At 32.9% G+C, this 16,149-nt stretch overlaps 1 protein-coding gene across 3 annotated transcripts in view; it reads left to right on the top strand.

The window, feature by feature from the left end:
* The first annotated feature begins 4,970 nt into the window (after positions 1 to 4,970).
* Positions 4,971 to 16,149, top strand: part of CALCRL (calcitonin receptor like receptor) — a 117,846-nt gene continuing 106,667 nt past the window's right edge. For 2 of the 3 annotated variants that reach the window (XM_007494486.3, XM_056794108.1), the window contains exon 1: positions 4,971 to 5,549. The gene's annotated coding sequence lies outside the window, so the exon portion shown is untranslated. The remainder of the gene's footprint in view (positions 5,550 to 16,149) is intronic. The other variant, XM_016433736.2, reaches the window with a different exon arrangement.

Genomic DNA, 16,149 nt, shown 5'->3' with positions numbered 1-16,149 from the left:
TATATGATTGACCATCTATTCACATGAAATCTCTCTCTCTCTCTCTCTCTCTCTCTCTCTCTCTCTCTCTCTCTCTCTTTATATATATATATATATATATACATATGTATATGTATGTATGTATATTTACATCATTTAACCTCTCTCAACCTGTTTCTACATTTATAAAATAGGGACAATAAAAGGTTAATAATAATTATAGTTTTAATATATATAATAATATAATAGTTATATAGTTATAATATAAATATAGTTATAATAGGGTTGTTATGATGATCAAATGAGATACAAAATTTAAGGAAATTTGCAAACCTTAAGGTTCTATAAAAATTTGCTATTATTATTATGCAGAGCACATGATTGAAGAAAATAAATGTTATATTACAAAGAATGCTAGACTTAGAGTCAAGGAGCTCAAGTTCAAAACTTGGCTCCAAAATTAACCAGTTGAATGACCCCATACAGGTTAATTAATCTTTCTGAATTTAAATTACTTCATAGGTAATATGAATACAATGATAAAAAGAGTTTTATATAATTTCTTTAAAGTTTTTAAGTTCTTCATATATGTTATCTCATTTGATCCTCCCAAAACCCCTTGGAAGTATGTGCTAGTATCCTTATTTTATAGATGGGATCATTGAAGGCGAAAGAGATAAAATGCCTTGCTCACTGTTATAGATTTATTAAGTGTTTGAGACAGTTTTTTAATTCATGTCTTCCCAACTCAAAGTCTAGTGTGCTCTATCCACTATGCCTTTTAGTTGTCTCAAATAATACCTGTATTGCCCACCTCTCAGCGTGGTTATGGAAAAATATGTTTAAATTTTATAGTGCTCCATAAATGTGAGTTATTAGTACATTTGTAGTCCAAACTGTTACTTTTACTACTGGCAGCTAATTCCTCACACGTGGCTAGTCTGATGTTTCTTCTCTTACAGGAGTCTTCCTCTCTCTGAATGATATCTTCCATTCTGGTTCCTCTCCAGTGTTTTTGCTTATACCTGGGTCTCCATGCTTCCTTACGAATTTATTTTGCCCATTAAAATTTTTGTAAAGCCCCAAACCAGAAATCCTGCTGTAATTTAATTTCTACATCTGTCTCCTTAGCAAAAACCATATCAAAGACAATGCTGCTACATTGCTGTTAGATAGGAAGTATGCAAAGACCTGGTCATTGGACTCATTTCTTGACATTCAGGAAATTTCTGGGTGACACTTGGGAAATTCTTCATGAATCTGAATGAAATGTCATTTCTATCTCTAAATATCAAGTTTATTATTGCAGGCTTTTACCAATAAGTTAAAATAACTAAATCAGAAATGCCCTTAGGATTCTACTGTCAAAGCAATATATGGTGGTGTAGGCAGGATTATGCTGCAGCCAGCCCATATTGGCTTGCAAGAGCCAATTATTGAACAAATCAGTTGTTAAATTTTCAATGAGAATGTTTATACCCTGGAAATAAGCAAATGCAGCAAAGCAAGGAATGGTTTGCTCTTTTGTGGATTGCCTAGACTTCAGAAAGTGATCATGGAAAGTAAGTTAATAATAATGCCGTTGAAAGTATTTAAAACTGGTATCTTTTAAAATAGTCATATAACACATAATATATTGCAAAGGGAGGAATGTAAAGGCAAAATTTCCCTGGCTCTTCCTACAAAACCTGATCAGGAGCATGCACATATTTTCAGAATTCCTGTGGAGTTGAAGTCAGATTATGGAATTCATATAGCAGAAGATAGTTAATCTTTCTCATTGTTTACTTCTGTGTAAAATTGAGTTAGGTACTCTTTTTTTTCTCCCCTTTCAAGTAAACTCTTTTAAAATCTTGTATGTCCATGCGTGCACGCATGTGTGTATGTGTTTCTGGGTATTTTCTCTTGGAAATACAGTTGTTCAATCTTTACCATCCCTCTCCTAGGTAGAGAGGAAAGAGCCACCAGAAAACCTATATTTTCAAATTCTATGTTTATTTTTTTAAACCAAATCCAACATTTTCTCCCATTGGTCCAATCAGCATTTTTCAGGCAATGTTTCATGGAATAGTGTGTTGCCTTCAGAATAGTTATCTGTGACAATTTTCAGTACTAGGTGTAAAGTATAGCCTACAATTAAGCTATGGCTATTCTTTGCAGTGTCTGTAACTATCTGCAGCCTTCCTCTTTAACCTAGAGATTGAAGGGCTCCTTGGATCAATGAGAAGTTGATTAGCCTGCTGTGATAGTCTCCTACCATTCAGAGAACAGCAGAACTAGCTAGCCTTGTCATCCTGAACACTACATTCCAAAAACCAGAAAAGTTCCCCTTTAGAATAAGTACTACTCCTCAATGTTCAAACTCTATGCAACTCAGTTTCTAATAGTTGTTTCTTCCATGATTTAAAAATTTTAGGGATCCTTGCATGTCCTACTTCTCATATATAGTCTCATTTTTATATTTAGTTCCATTAAAATGAATGATGCCTTTATTTGGGAATATGTGCATATATTTCCTGAAAGGGATATTTAGTACCCAGATAGTATAAATTTCAACATGTGTCAAAAGATCAAGTGATTTAGAGATGCTGGAGACACTATATAGGATTCATTTTCATTCCTTACATGTAGATTCATGGGCTTCCTTTAGCAAAATCTCGTTATTCAAGGTTTATGTTCAGTGACTGATGTTTCATAAAATGCCACGTATCTAAAAACATGACATTTAAAAGTCTTGAATTGTTCTTTAATTTGGAAAGCTCACCAAATTCTCAATTTTGGCAATCTCAAGTTACTTTAAGACAAATCTACCACTCTACGTCTTAAAGTGACCATTGGTTAATCTCTGAGCTTAACTAAATTCATAGAATGGTAGAATGTAAATTCTAGCTCAAAGGGAAACTTAGATGTCTGTTAGTCCAGTCCCCTACTAATTTTATTTTATTCTATTTTTTAAACTCTTACCTTCCATCTTAGAATCAATTCTATGGATTGGTTCCAAGGCAGAAGAATGGTAAGGACTAGGCTATGGGGGTTAAGTGACTTGCCCAGTGTCACACATCTAGGAAGTATCTGAGGCCAGATTTGAACCTAGGACTTCCCAGCTCTAATCCTGGCTCTCAATCCACTGAGCTACCCTGCTACCCTGCTACCCCCTACTGCCCTTACTTTATAAAGATTGTGAAATAAAGAACAAAACCGAGGCTCAATAAATTCAGTTTTTCCAAGTGCCAGTAATCTCTATGATATGAATATTCCGAGTCACAGATTTAATATACTTTCTATTTATAGCCACATTTTAATGGAATTTTTCAATGTTTATAAATATCTGGGAAAATTGCTTTCCTTTTTGATAAAGTTTTTTTCAAAAACACACACATATACACATAAGAAAATGGTAGACAATCAACTCAAATGTTTAAAATATTGACATCATATCAAAGGGATATTTTCTTTATCCAAAATTAAATAGTTCAATTTGTAAATGTATTATTGTATATGTGGAATCTCTTAGCTAAGAAAAATGATGGTCTAATGGATTAAATACATGGCAAGAGTGAATCTTTTCCTTAAAAGTTAATTTTTTTCAAACATTTTTCAGGCTGCAACATATTTTTACATTAATTAAATGTTTATATGTATGTGGTTCCCTAAATTTAGAGAACAGTATATTAGACTTAGGTTGAATTCATAAGATGTCAACTAATAGAGTAAAAATGAAAAACCTCCTGAACTATCTGACTATTCAGTTTATACAATCTTAGGAAACAAATAATGATTGACTTACGTTTTCACTTTTTACCTGAATGCTTATTATAAAGTCATGTAAACAAAGTTTAATTTACTTAAAAAAATAAAAAGTTCTGCATCTCTTGTCTTCCTTTCATTTTGTTCTGTATTATTTAGTTTTAAATTTTAGTAACCATACATTTTTAATCTACAGTTTGTTTATAGGAGTTGGTGACATATGCATTCAAAATGTCATTTTTTAGTTCAGTTTGATTCTTCATGATCTTATGTGGAGTTTTCTTAACAAAGATACTGGAGGGGGCAGCTGGGTAGCTCAGTGGATTGAGAGCCAGGCCTAGAGATGGGAGGTCCTAGGTTCAAATCTGGCCTCAGACACTTCCCAGCTATGTGACCCTGGACAAGTCACTTAACCCCCATTGCCTAGCCCTTACCACTCTTCTGCCTTGGAGCCAATACACAGTATTGACTCCAAGATGGAAGGTAAGAGTTTTTATTTAAAAAAAAAAAAAAGATACTGGAGTGGTTTGTCACTTCCTTTTCTAGCTCTTTTTACAGATGAGGAAACTGAGGCATACAAGGATATGTGACTTGCTTAGGGTCATACAGCTGAGACCATATTTGAGCTCAGGAAGCCCAGCACTCTGTCCACTCCTCCACCTAACTGCCCTTAATTAAACCACAGGGATACTACCATTCACCACAGATTTTAGTTCCAGTCCCCCTGGCCTTCCTTCACATTTTCTCTCGCTAAAAATGTCCATGTAGGCTTGAACTGTACAGAATGTAAGCCATTTGTAGCTTGTCGACACAAAGTCTGAGTCTGTCGTTAGTGTACATCTTAAGTAGCGAGGGCGCTGCCCCGACACCTGTGAGTGCTCAGTATCTGCTTGTGAACTGACTGATAAATTCATTTAGATTTTTGAGAAGGAAAGAGAGTATCCTATTTGCAAAGTGCCTGCCTCTCATTTATTTAAATCTAGTATCATTTAAATGAGTCATAAACGTATACTATGTTTCAAAGGGAAGATCTTACAGGCAGCATTTCTCTGAGTCTGTCAAGCAGGATCTGGGACATGCCTGCATTATCAGAATTCATAGGGACCTGGAGTCAGATTTCAGAATTAGTATAGGGGAATGCAACTAATCTAGCCCATTGTTCCCTCCTGAGTAAAATCTGGGCTATGCACTGGCGTGTTTCCTCCCCCTTCTGGTAACTCTTTAGTGTTATGTGTCTCATTGTGAGTCTTCATATCGATAGGCACCCCAACCCACGTGCCTAATTCAGCTCCTTGGAACAGATCAACTTCATTCAAGTGACTGATGTATCTGCTTGACAAGTCCCAACAGAACACAGGGAAGGTGCGAGCCAGCCAGTGATTGCTGGTAACAATGCATTCATGACTTGGGAACTGTTTCTGCTCAGGCTGCTTCTTACTCCTGTCTAAGAAGAGAGGAGCACAGCTTTCCTGGGGTGTGCTATTTGAGCAAGAAAGTAATCTAACACTAAATGCAGGCGGGGTCAGAGTGATGTAACAGGAAGCTCTGATGTTTCCCTTCTGCTGCTGATCACTTACAATCTGACAACACTTCCAATTCTACTCAGAACAAGCCCTCTCTCCACAGTAGAGCAGTGTAACCTCTTCCATTAAGATCACCAGGCTCTGATAACTGGATTACACCCAGCTTGCAGGATCAAATTGCAAGGATTTTGCTGTTCCCCCCACCTTGCCTGAGGGGGAGAACCTCTTCTGCAGAATCTCAGAAAAATCAAATTGCATCTAAGACTATTTTGCAAAAAAATTCCTCAGGAGCTGTGCTGGGTGAGTACATATTAAAGCCTGTCTAAGTGTTGTAAAGGATACTGTCATTTGACTTGAGGTTGTTTCGTGGGCTTTGGTTAATGACATTGGGAGAAGCTGGAAACATTCTCATTTATTTGTGTATGCTAGATAGAGTTAGAATGCACAGGAACAGTAGGAATCTTGTTAACTACTAACTACTACTATCATTTAGACTGGTATTCCAGATTTGTTTAGAAGCAAAAAAGTTAAAGTTGAATGACTTGAAAGGAACTCTGGGGGGAATAGATAAGCAAAACTGGCTATGGGGGGATGCTGCACTTTCTTATAGACCTAATATTAAAAAAGTTTTATTCTTGCCAGCTGGAAAACATTACAGCAATTGTTTCAGAAAAAAAAAGGTCTCTAAACTCTCTCAGTACAAATGGAACTGTTAGGGAAGAGGAAGAAGAATAAATGAAAAACTTCACCAGCTCTCTACTCCTGAGGTTTCCTAGCCTCACTGGCACTGTTATTGAACAGGCTATTAAGGGTAAAAAGCATTAGGTTTCTATTAATCACACTTGGGTTCTTACTTGTAGTCCACCTCAGTTCACACATATCTTCTTGATCAATTGCAATGTTGTTTTCATTTTTGTGTGTTTTCAAACTATCCCTTCACAAAATTCCAAGTATTTACATTAGAGTGGATTATGGAGTGAGATTCTAGCTGGAAAGATACTATTTGAAGACTGGAAAAGGGGCCAGGAGAGAATATAGCTGAAGTTCCAAAGACATGTACATTTTAACCTTTAATGCTACTTCATAAAGGGACACAGTATTTCCTCCTATTGTGCTACTTATAGTCTGCTGACTTAATTATTTTTCTGTAAATGTGTTTTTAAAGAGAGCTGAGGGAATTGGAGGCATGGGGATATCTAGAGAAACAATATATAAATATGAAAAAGGAAGGGCACCATGAATCATTAAGCATTTAAGTACATAGAAAATAACTACTAGATCTATATATTTCCTGATGCTTGTGGTGAAATTTATTTTTCAGAAAATGATAGGAAAAAATAAAAAAATAATCCTTCTGGCAAGACACTGTCCTAGTCAATTAAATAATTCAATAACTAACCAAATATAATTTGTAGGTACAGAGAACAGATAGACTGTTAAATATAATTATTTTGGGGTGGTTGGATATCAAAGTTGTGCTTGATTGACGTTGAAGATGACTCCTCCCTTTGTTTTGGTCAAGATAGGTTTTGATTTTAATGAAATTATCTTTTTTTTTTAAATGTTTCCTTTATGAGCATCCTGGACTTAATCACCCATAACAGCATATAACAAGGAACTACTTTCTCATTTGGTATAATTCCCTGACAGTCTTGCCCTGAATATTCAATACCTCAGAAGCTTCTAAATAATTTTTCACAAGAGTGCATCAAGATAATTCTCTTAATCTTAATTTGTACATTATTTATATTAATCTTTAACCATTAGATATAAAAATAAAAGGAAAGGGGGACTTTTGGTTACTTTTGAAAGGAGCCATTGGAAGTCTGGCATGGGTATTAAGAAGAGCATTGTTGAACTCATATCTATATTAGTATTGGTTGTGCTTAGAATAAATGTTAATATAACTTTATTTATAATGGGACTTAAAGATTAGAGCTTTCTCTTTAGGAATCTGTGTTGAATCAATTATTTCACATCATAACATTAAAGACTGAAGACATGGACCAAAGTGTACCAAATACCTAGTTAATTTTTTTTTTGGGGGGGGGAAGTATTTATATATCATTAACCCTAAGTATTTATAAATTGAAATGATTTATAAATTTGACCTCCAAAAATAACCATAAAAAGAAGCAAACAGTACTGATCTTGTAGAATTAAAGACTGAAGCAAGAGTTAAAATAACTTGGAATACGCACACAAACACACACACTCTTAAAGTTTTTTCTTTAAAAACCAATAGCTTTCATGATTATATCAAAGACTGTGGACCTGAGATAATTATTAAACTTTCTCAAATATTTTTGTTCCTCTTGCTATCCCTTATTGAGGGTCAAATCATGTATTCCTAAACTAGGTTTATGTATGTACAAAGAAATGGGAAATTAAGGAAAAGCAATGATATGGATGGTTTAAGGCAAAATACACTTGCCCTAAAATATTTAAATTACTAATAAAAATATACTAAAGTAGTTTGCTTTTATTTTCCAATATTTTTTCACTTGTGAAGATACTAGAATTTCTTTATTGTATTTCTCATCAGTACTATCATATTAAGAAGTAGTAATACAAATTAAAATGAATAAGATGGCCAAAGAAATTTGTAACTATTTAATAACTTAAGTGAATTTTGGAGGGACAGAAAATGATATAAAATTGAATAGTAAACATTTTAACTGCCATTAATTATATTTTTTAATCCTTTGACTAGCCAGATTTCTGGCCCAAATATGGCCACCTTTAGACCATACTTACTTTGTAGTTTTCCCAACAGTTTATTCCTGAGTTTTGTTAACATATATGTGTATGTGTATACATATATGTTAAAGTATATGTAGAAGATTATCATAGTTCTAAAATAATTATTTACTATTTTGTAATAAATTCATTTAAGCAAATTTATTTAATATCAAAATTTTAAGAGTTGCATCATTATTTTCAAGATTTATTTTAAAGGCTTTTCAGTGAAAACTAAAAATCTATATTTAATTAACATATCCCATATTGCTGCCACATTATTTACTAAAGAAATCTCTAACCATATTTAAAATCAAAAACAAATTTCATTTGGAGTGTCCATTGGATTTACTTTTTTGCTAAAAAAAAAAAAAGTCAAGGATAAAGAGTTAAATTTGGGCCATAATTCAGTCTTTAAGAATGTTCTTAGGATTTATTTGGAAACTTCCCAAAAGCAACTCTGAAGGAAACAAAGTGGCATAGGCAATAAACTAAATGACTGATTCCAATTCAGTGTTTATTACTTAATTCATTTTCTTAAACTAATTTGCTTCCTGGGGAATGCAATGACCATTGTGTCAATTTTATAAAAAGTAAATGCATTTTTAATAGCTTGGGACAGAATTGGTCATTCTTGAGAAAAGAATGTCCTCAATACCTTTTTTATATATATTAACTAACAAAGGCATGTTTATAACCCGTTAATGTGTTCAAAATCTTGAATTTCATTTTTCTCAGTATGTCCACAATCTTCTCAACATTCTTAAGCTTAAAAAAAAAAGTTTGATTACCTAGGAAATTGTTTTGAGTTAATGCATTTTGAAGAGATTTTCAGGCATTAGCTTTGTCCTTTATCTAATCTTTGTTTAGGAGACCAAGAAACTCCCTGTCAGTTAAGATAAACTATTCCATTACAAGTTGGTGTGAAAACTTCTCTTAGCAAAGGTGATAGTGCTTTCCCATACTGTTATTATATAAGCAGAAGCAATTTTTAAGTGAAATTAAAAAGTGAAGAATCTGTGTAGTAAAATAAACTTTCTCTCAAGTCTGATATCACTCTTCTTACACTACATAGAATGTTTCTGTTTTCCCAGACAAGTTGTCATTGCTACTTTATGTCCTTTGTATGTCATGCCACATAGAAATCTCACCCCTTTAGTGTTGTCTTCTTGGGCTAATTATTCTTCTGAAGTTAGAAAAGTGGGGAGAACACCTGAAATAGATCATATCTATATACATATGGCTCTGAAGGTTAGTAAAAAAAAATTATCCATAGAATTAGTTCGAGAATACAATCTATGTCTATAACCTGCCCTGCAAACTCTTTCCTTAATGGTAATATTTATTGTTTTTGTATTTATTTACCTTTCTGTTTTTGAGTGTGTGTGTAATAATGGTGTGAATGTGTGTGTGGATGTGTGTGTGTGGTTTTAATTATTATTTAGGAAAGTAATAGAAATTATTTAACAGTAGGACTTGGAATGAAAAAACTAAAATGGACTCTTAGGTCAAAGAATATTATGTTCTCATTAATTATATCAACCTACCTTGAAAATCTAATAAGCTGGACATAACAAAAAAAACAATTTTGTCTACCACAACTATGATATGAAACCCTTATTGATATAGACTCATATATATATATATATATATATATATATAGAGAGAGAGAGAGAGAGAGAGAGAGAGAGAGAGAGAGAGAGAGATCTTGATCTATAGGTCTATATAAAAATCTTCATCTATAGATTTTATCTGTATCTATAAAAACAGATTCACATCACTAGATGGTTTAGATATATGATATAGAAGTATACCATACATCCACATTTTTATCTGTTTGTACTGTTACAATGGTAAAAGCTTTTTCGTTTAAACTCAGTTTACGTTTATTAAAAAGTCTGCATTTATACAAAACACTTAAGATTTTTGAGGAATTTAGTAAATATTAGCTTTTTGTAAAATTTAGGAAGCAATGATAGTTATAAACAAAAAGTATTTATTTTATGACCTTCAAGACAAATATTTTATAATATTGTTTGAAATATAGGTAATATTATGTTTACCAGTATTATAAATCTTTATAATATATGTTAAATATCTTTTTTTAATGTTTCCTTGAACATTTTTAAATCTTAAGTTTTTATTAGAGGGGAAAGCTTTTTTTTTAAATAAAAAAGGTCCCACAGAGAAAATCTATCCCACTAAAATAGTTTTGACCAATATATTATATATCTTTTTCTAAAAGTAGAAAGACTTAGCATACACATTTTATGATTAATTACAAATTTCAAAGGATATCACCATACTTTCAGCATTGCTACTAGGCCAAAAATAAAAATAAAAATTTAAATATTAAATGTATGTGAAAATCAATTAATAAGAAAGTTCAATTAAGATCATGCTGGAGTTTTAAGTACCCTTCAAAATGCTTTAGCATAGGCCATGCAATCTTCTGAGAAAGCTACAAAATGAGTCAAAATTGTTGTCTAGGTAAAACCTTGTTCAGTTAATTTAGGACTCATCCATGTTCTTCAAGAAAATGTACCTAATAGCATGAACAGGATCCATTTGGGGGGGGAGGGGGAGGGGAATATTTTATATGTGTCTCTGTCCATCTATTTTGATTTACTGGGTGGCACTTATGGAAAGGAAATATCTAATGATCCATATTTTGCACATTTCTACAAGCCTAACAGAAGTGGTTTGAGAACAGGTATATATACAAGCCTAATCTTGGGTCTATGGGAAAGAGAATCAGAAGGAATTATAAACAGTATGTCATTGCTTTAGTGCATGACAATGGTGTTCTAAGAAGCAGAAGCAGAAAATGCAATTCCCCCAAATACATAAACTATTCTCAGAGAAGAGTTTATATACCTGAACAATTAACATGCCTGCCTTTGCCTCTGTCTTTATCATTTAAGTGGAAAATAAATCTTGGAGACAATAAAAAGTTAATTCATATATTCCACAAAGAAATAATAGGTTCAATTTCTCATTTAAGACTGAATCTTCATTAATTACATAAGGTGTAAAATTGAAACGACAAATCAGGTAGTTATGGCCCCAAATAAGATATGTCTCCTCAACTGGAAATACTGGCTTTTAATATTTTCTATATAAATTATCTTTTAATGAGAAGCTCAGTGCCTTACACAGTAGATACTCACTAAAGTGCTCCTTAGATTCTAGCTGGATTGGAGGGTAACACCCTGCATCATCAATTCTTCTAAAACCTTTCTTAATAATTTTATAACAAGTAGAATTCCCAACTTTATTTACTCATCCCAGTATATTTCAATAATTAAAAGAAACATCACAATAGACATATTCAGCATGAAAAGCAGGGAACTGATAAAGGAAGTTAAGAATTAGTCAGTCCTTTAAAAATGGAAGAACAATTCTTATTGAAAGTGAAGAGACTTTAAAAAATGCTTCCTAGATACCATGTCTACTACCCATGTCAAAATTTATTAAGAATAAATTGGGAGTAACTTTTATCATTTTAAGTAATGCAGTCAAAATCATAGCCCTTTAAACATGTTTTTAAAAAGAGAACAATATTTTTCTGGCTTTTTTCTTTTAATCTAAGAAATTATGACTTTGATAGCTTTATCCAGTTATTTTTTCATAATTTTATTTATCTTGTCATTTATTAGGGTAGAGTTGCTGTCAGGTTGAAAGTTTTTCACAGAGGCACAAACAACTGACTTAGAGTAGTTCCTTTGGAATTGATGCTGGCCAGAGCATTCCCTTCTTCAGTGACACTTGTTCATGTTTCTTTGTTAATCCTCCAAGGTGGGGGGGGGGGGGGCCAGGGGGAGAGTAGTGTACTTGGGGCTTTGCTCTAAATCTCTTGGCACTTCCTGGAGCTCACTAAAGCACGTGAGCAGTTCATCAGCCATCCCCATGATTCTGAAGCAATTTTAGCTAGGAAAATTGACAGTTTCATATCTTAACCAAATTTTAGCCTACTTGCTAGTTGGCGAATATTTAATAAAGAGTTAAATTTTCACCTCTCAAATTTATGGAAAAACTCAAAAATCCCTCCCAAGTCCTTCATGGTACTCTTTCAAATCTATAACATTTCTAATTATAATGATGTATAAAGGTTTATCTTCATCAGGCAAGATTATTTAAAAGCATAAATTTGTGTGAAATTGTAAATGAAAAACCTGAATGAACTGCATGGAACAGTACACTGCCAAGTATAGCTTTTCAATCCTTTGAAAAAGTTAAAAGGAAATTCCCTAGGTGTATAACTTGTGACTAGAAAGATCCAGTGTGATGAGAGCCAAAATATTTTATTTAGTGTGACTATAAAATGGGACTCAATGTGACACAAGTTTACAAAGGACATTGGAGTTTTACAGCAGGGCAAATCCTTCTTTTAGTGACAGATTGTTAACACCTACTTTGAGCTATATATGAGTAAGAGATATTTTGAAGTGTATTTTCTTTCCATGAGTAAGTATTTCAGATAATATGCTTGGAAGGAGACCACTTCTATAAAAACATTTAGATATTAGGTTAGCATATCACAGTAAAGTTATTAGATTGAGATAACTTTAATAAATATGATAAAATTTGTTTTTAAAGATAGAAAAATGTTCTGCCCTGTATGAGCTGCCTTATTTGGAGAAACAATGATGCAATAGACTATAAATATTTAACTTCAGAAGGTTAGCATTTTTAAAAGAACTGAAATAATCACAAAGCACAAAGGACAAATCACACATCACAAATATATGTAATTATGGTTTTAGTTCTGATTCTTTTATATATATATATATATATATCACTGAAGGACTTGATTGTGGGAAATGCAGTAATATGTTTTGAAAGTCCTATTACAGAAATGTGGTCACATGTGAGGGTCTGGATATCCATGTACATACAATTTATAAAAAGACAAATAAAATTGTTAGGTAGAAAACTAAGACTGCAAAAGAACTAGCGAAAAAACTTGATGACTGAAAACACTTGGGAGGTCTCATAATACAGTACTCAGATTTCATTATTTTTAGATGTTAGAATATAGCTTGTTGTTGTAATGTGAGAGTATTTTCCTAGGAATTTAAAACATCCTTGTTAAGATGAGTGAATGGTGATGTAGGTGATTAATATTTGGAAATTTAGGGATTTAAATTTTAATGCATTGTCTTACTTGCTGATTTGTTATTTATTTCCCATAAGAATAACTAGGATACTTAGGTAATGATATAAAATTGTTGATTTTTTAGATGAAGAAGGACCTTGGTTGGTTCCAGTAGTAACATTTACTAACTATACAGACCTAAGATAATCACTTTGGAATTTGGGGGTCTTACTTTCCTCATCTGTAATCAAGAGAGTTCAGCTAGGTATTTTCAAAGTTCCTTTCCAGGATCTAAAACTAGTATAATTAGAATCAACATAGAAATAATCTCCAGAGCTCTCCCTTATAGGATCTATTTTCCAATAGTTTAATCCTCTTAGTTTTTCTAAACATTCTTTGGATGAGTTTCTCAATATCATTTTAGACAATTGAATTATTAGGATTCTTATGTATCTTACAGAGTGATTGTGGGGGTCAAATGAGATAACTTTTGTATAGTTCTTTGTTAACCATGAATAAAAGTGCTACATAAATATTACCTAGCTATTTAGTGGGACCTGGTTTAATGTTTCTTGTGCCTCCTACAGTACTGAGAAAGATCTTGGTCTACTATAATATATAAAAGTGTACTACACAGCTCACATGCATAGTATATATCTCAAATATATGAAAATAAAATCATAACCTTTTTCACAATAGCATGACATTTCTATTGTAGACATTACTCATTCTTTTCCACGTTTGTGCCCAGTTAATACATTCACATTCACCTATTCCATTGTATGAAGGTATTGTTGGGCTTTTTTCCTTTGTGTTTGTAGATCTATGCTTATCAAATTGAATTACTTTCTAAGGTCATTCATCAAATCCATTGAAATTATTTGGAATTGTATTTCTTTCTTTTAAAAAAATATACTCCTACCTTCTATTTTAGCATCAATACTGTGTATTGGTTCCAAGGTAGAAGAGCGGTAAGGGTGAGGCAATGGAGTCACACAGCTGGGAACTGTATGATGTTGATTTGAACCCAGGACCTCCTTTTTCTAGTCCTGGCTCTCAGTCTGATAAATCATGTAGCTGCCCCTTTTAATTGTTTTTTCTCTCTTCAAAAGCCAGGGTTCTGTGTATGTGACCCAGAAAGCCACCCACAATCCTGACCACAACCCTGTGGAGTATGTAGGAATTAAAGGTAGCAGCATCGCCATCATTTTAGGGGAAATGGAGACTAACAAGGGTTAAGTCATTTGCTCAAGTTAGGACAAGTGAGGGAGGTGGGATTTAAACATATTTTCCTTTCTCCTAGTTCAGTACAAGTGCTTCACTTGATCCTCTGCTCTACCTGGCTCAGCTCTTTTTCAATGCTGTTAGAAGTACAAGACTAAGACAGGTTCCACTGAACAGCCAGGAACTGTGCAAAAGTTATCTCTTTTGATTCTCACAATCACTCTGTAAGGTAGATGCTATTATTATCCTAATTTTATACATAGTGCAACTAAGAATAAGAGAGGTTAAGTGTCCTGCCCAAAGTTGCATAGCTAGTATCTGAGGCAGGTTTTGAATTCAGGCTTCTTTATTCCAAGTTTATCACTGTCTACCACATCACAAGGCCACCTCATATATGACTTTGCCAAAATAAAATTTTGAATTGCATTCTTCAAACCTTTTTGAGTTTATTTTTCTCTGAAAACTCAATCTGAGGCAAAGCAATTATTTAGCTTTCTTTGTAGGTTTTCTTTAAAATATCGATTGGCATTTCAAATTATTTGTTGAAGTAAAAATCTGGGATTACTTGTAGATTTCCTTTAATTCTCTGTCTCTCCCTCTCCCTCTCTGTCTCTCTGTCTCTGTCTCTGTCTCTGTTTCTGTCTCTGTCTCTGTCTCTCTCTCTCTCTCTCTCTCTCTCTCTCTCTCTCTCTCTCTCTCTCCACACACACACACACACACACACACACATATATATTATTTTCCTCATATATTTGGACAATTGAACATTAGTTTTACTTAATTTGGGATATAGATGTCTCCATGCAGTAGCCATCTGAAGAAGTAATGTGAAAATCTGTGTATATAAAGAAAAAGTTAGTTCTAAGGAAAAAATACTTGCAATGCTATTACCATCATATTTCTTCTATACCAGATTTTCATCTGTCCTATGTCATATTTTAAAAAGTAATGTACCTAAATGTATTTATATTTCTGAAATACTTTATTTACATATAAATATTATAAATTCATTTGAAAATATATATTCTTTCAATGTTAGATTTATTATTTTGGTCTCAATGAATTCTAAGAAATGATCTTTGAAAACAAAGTGAGTGAGAAGTTGCTCTGTATTTTAACATGGATTATAGAAGCCTTCGCCCACATAAGAGAACAATAGCTTAAATTGGCAGGGAATATTTGTTGAAACTGGCAGACTTGCCAACTCTTTCCTCCCTACAAAAACTTTAAGTCCATTCTTACTGGCTTTCTGGACAGGACTACTAAGGGGTCTACAGACATAAAAAGAAAGTGTTCATAACTTACTAAGTTAATAAGCCAATTAAAAAACATTTGCTCTATAATACAGATTTCTCATTAGAACCATACTATATGTGATGAGTTACATATTTGCCTCATAATTTACCAAATTGCTCAGAATACATTTCTTAAAGATTATAGGAATTTTTTAAAGGAATGTGGGGATAGTACTTTAATATAGAATTAAACTGATTATCAACTATTACTGGCATTTTCCACAATCATATAATTTAAAATGGCATTTGTTCACTGAAGTGAGAAAGAATTTTAAGTAAGGAAATGAGCAAAATTTCTTTTTAAATGCAGAATTAATTCATGGATCTAATAACAATTTATTCACTGCTCTCAATCACAATAACTCATTAAATTCATTAAAATGCAAATTCCCCTTTCTCCCTATTAACTTTAAAAACAAAACAAAACAAAAAACTTCTTACCTTCTTTCAGTTCCAAGGTATAAGATTAATAAGGGCAATTGGGGTTAAGTGACCTGCCCAAGGTGACAGAACATGGAAGTGTTTGAGGCCAGATTTGAAACAA

Source organism: Monodelphis domestica, chromosome 4 (genome assembly GCF_027887165.1).
Source record: "Monodelphis domestica isolate mMonDom1 chromosome 4, mMonDom1.pri, whole genome shotgun sequence".
Lineage (NCBI taxonomy): Eukaryota > Metazoa > Chordata > Mammalia > Didelphimorphia > Didelphidae > Monodelphis > Monodelphis domestica.
This window is presented reverse-complemented; position numbering and strand designations above follow the sequence as displayed.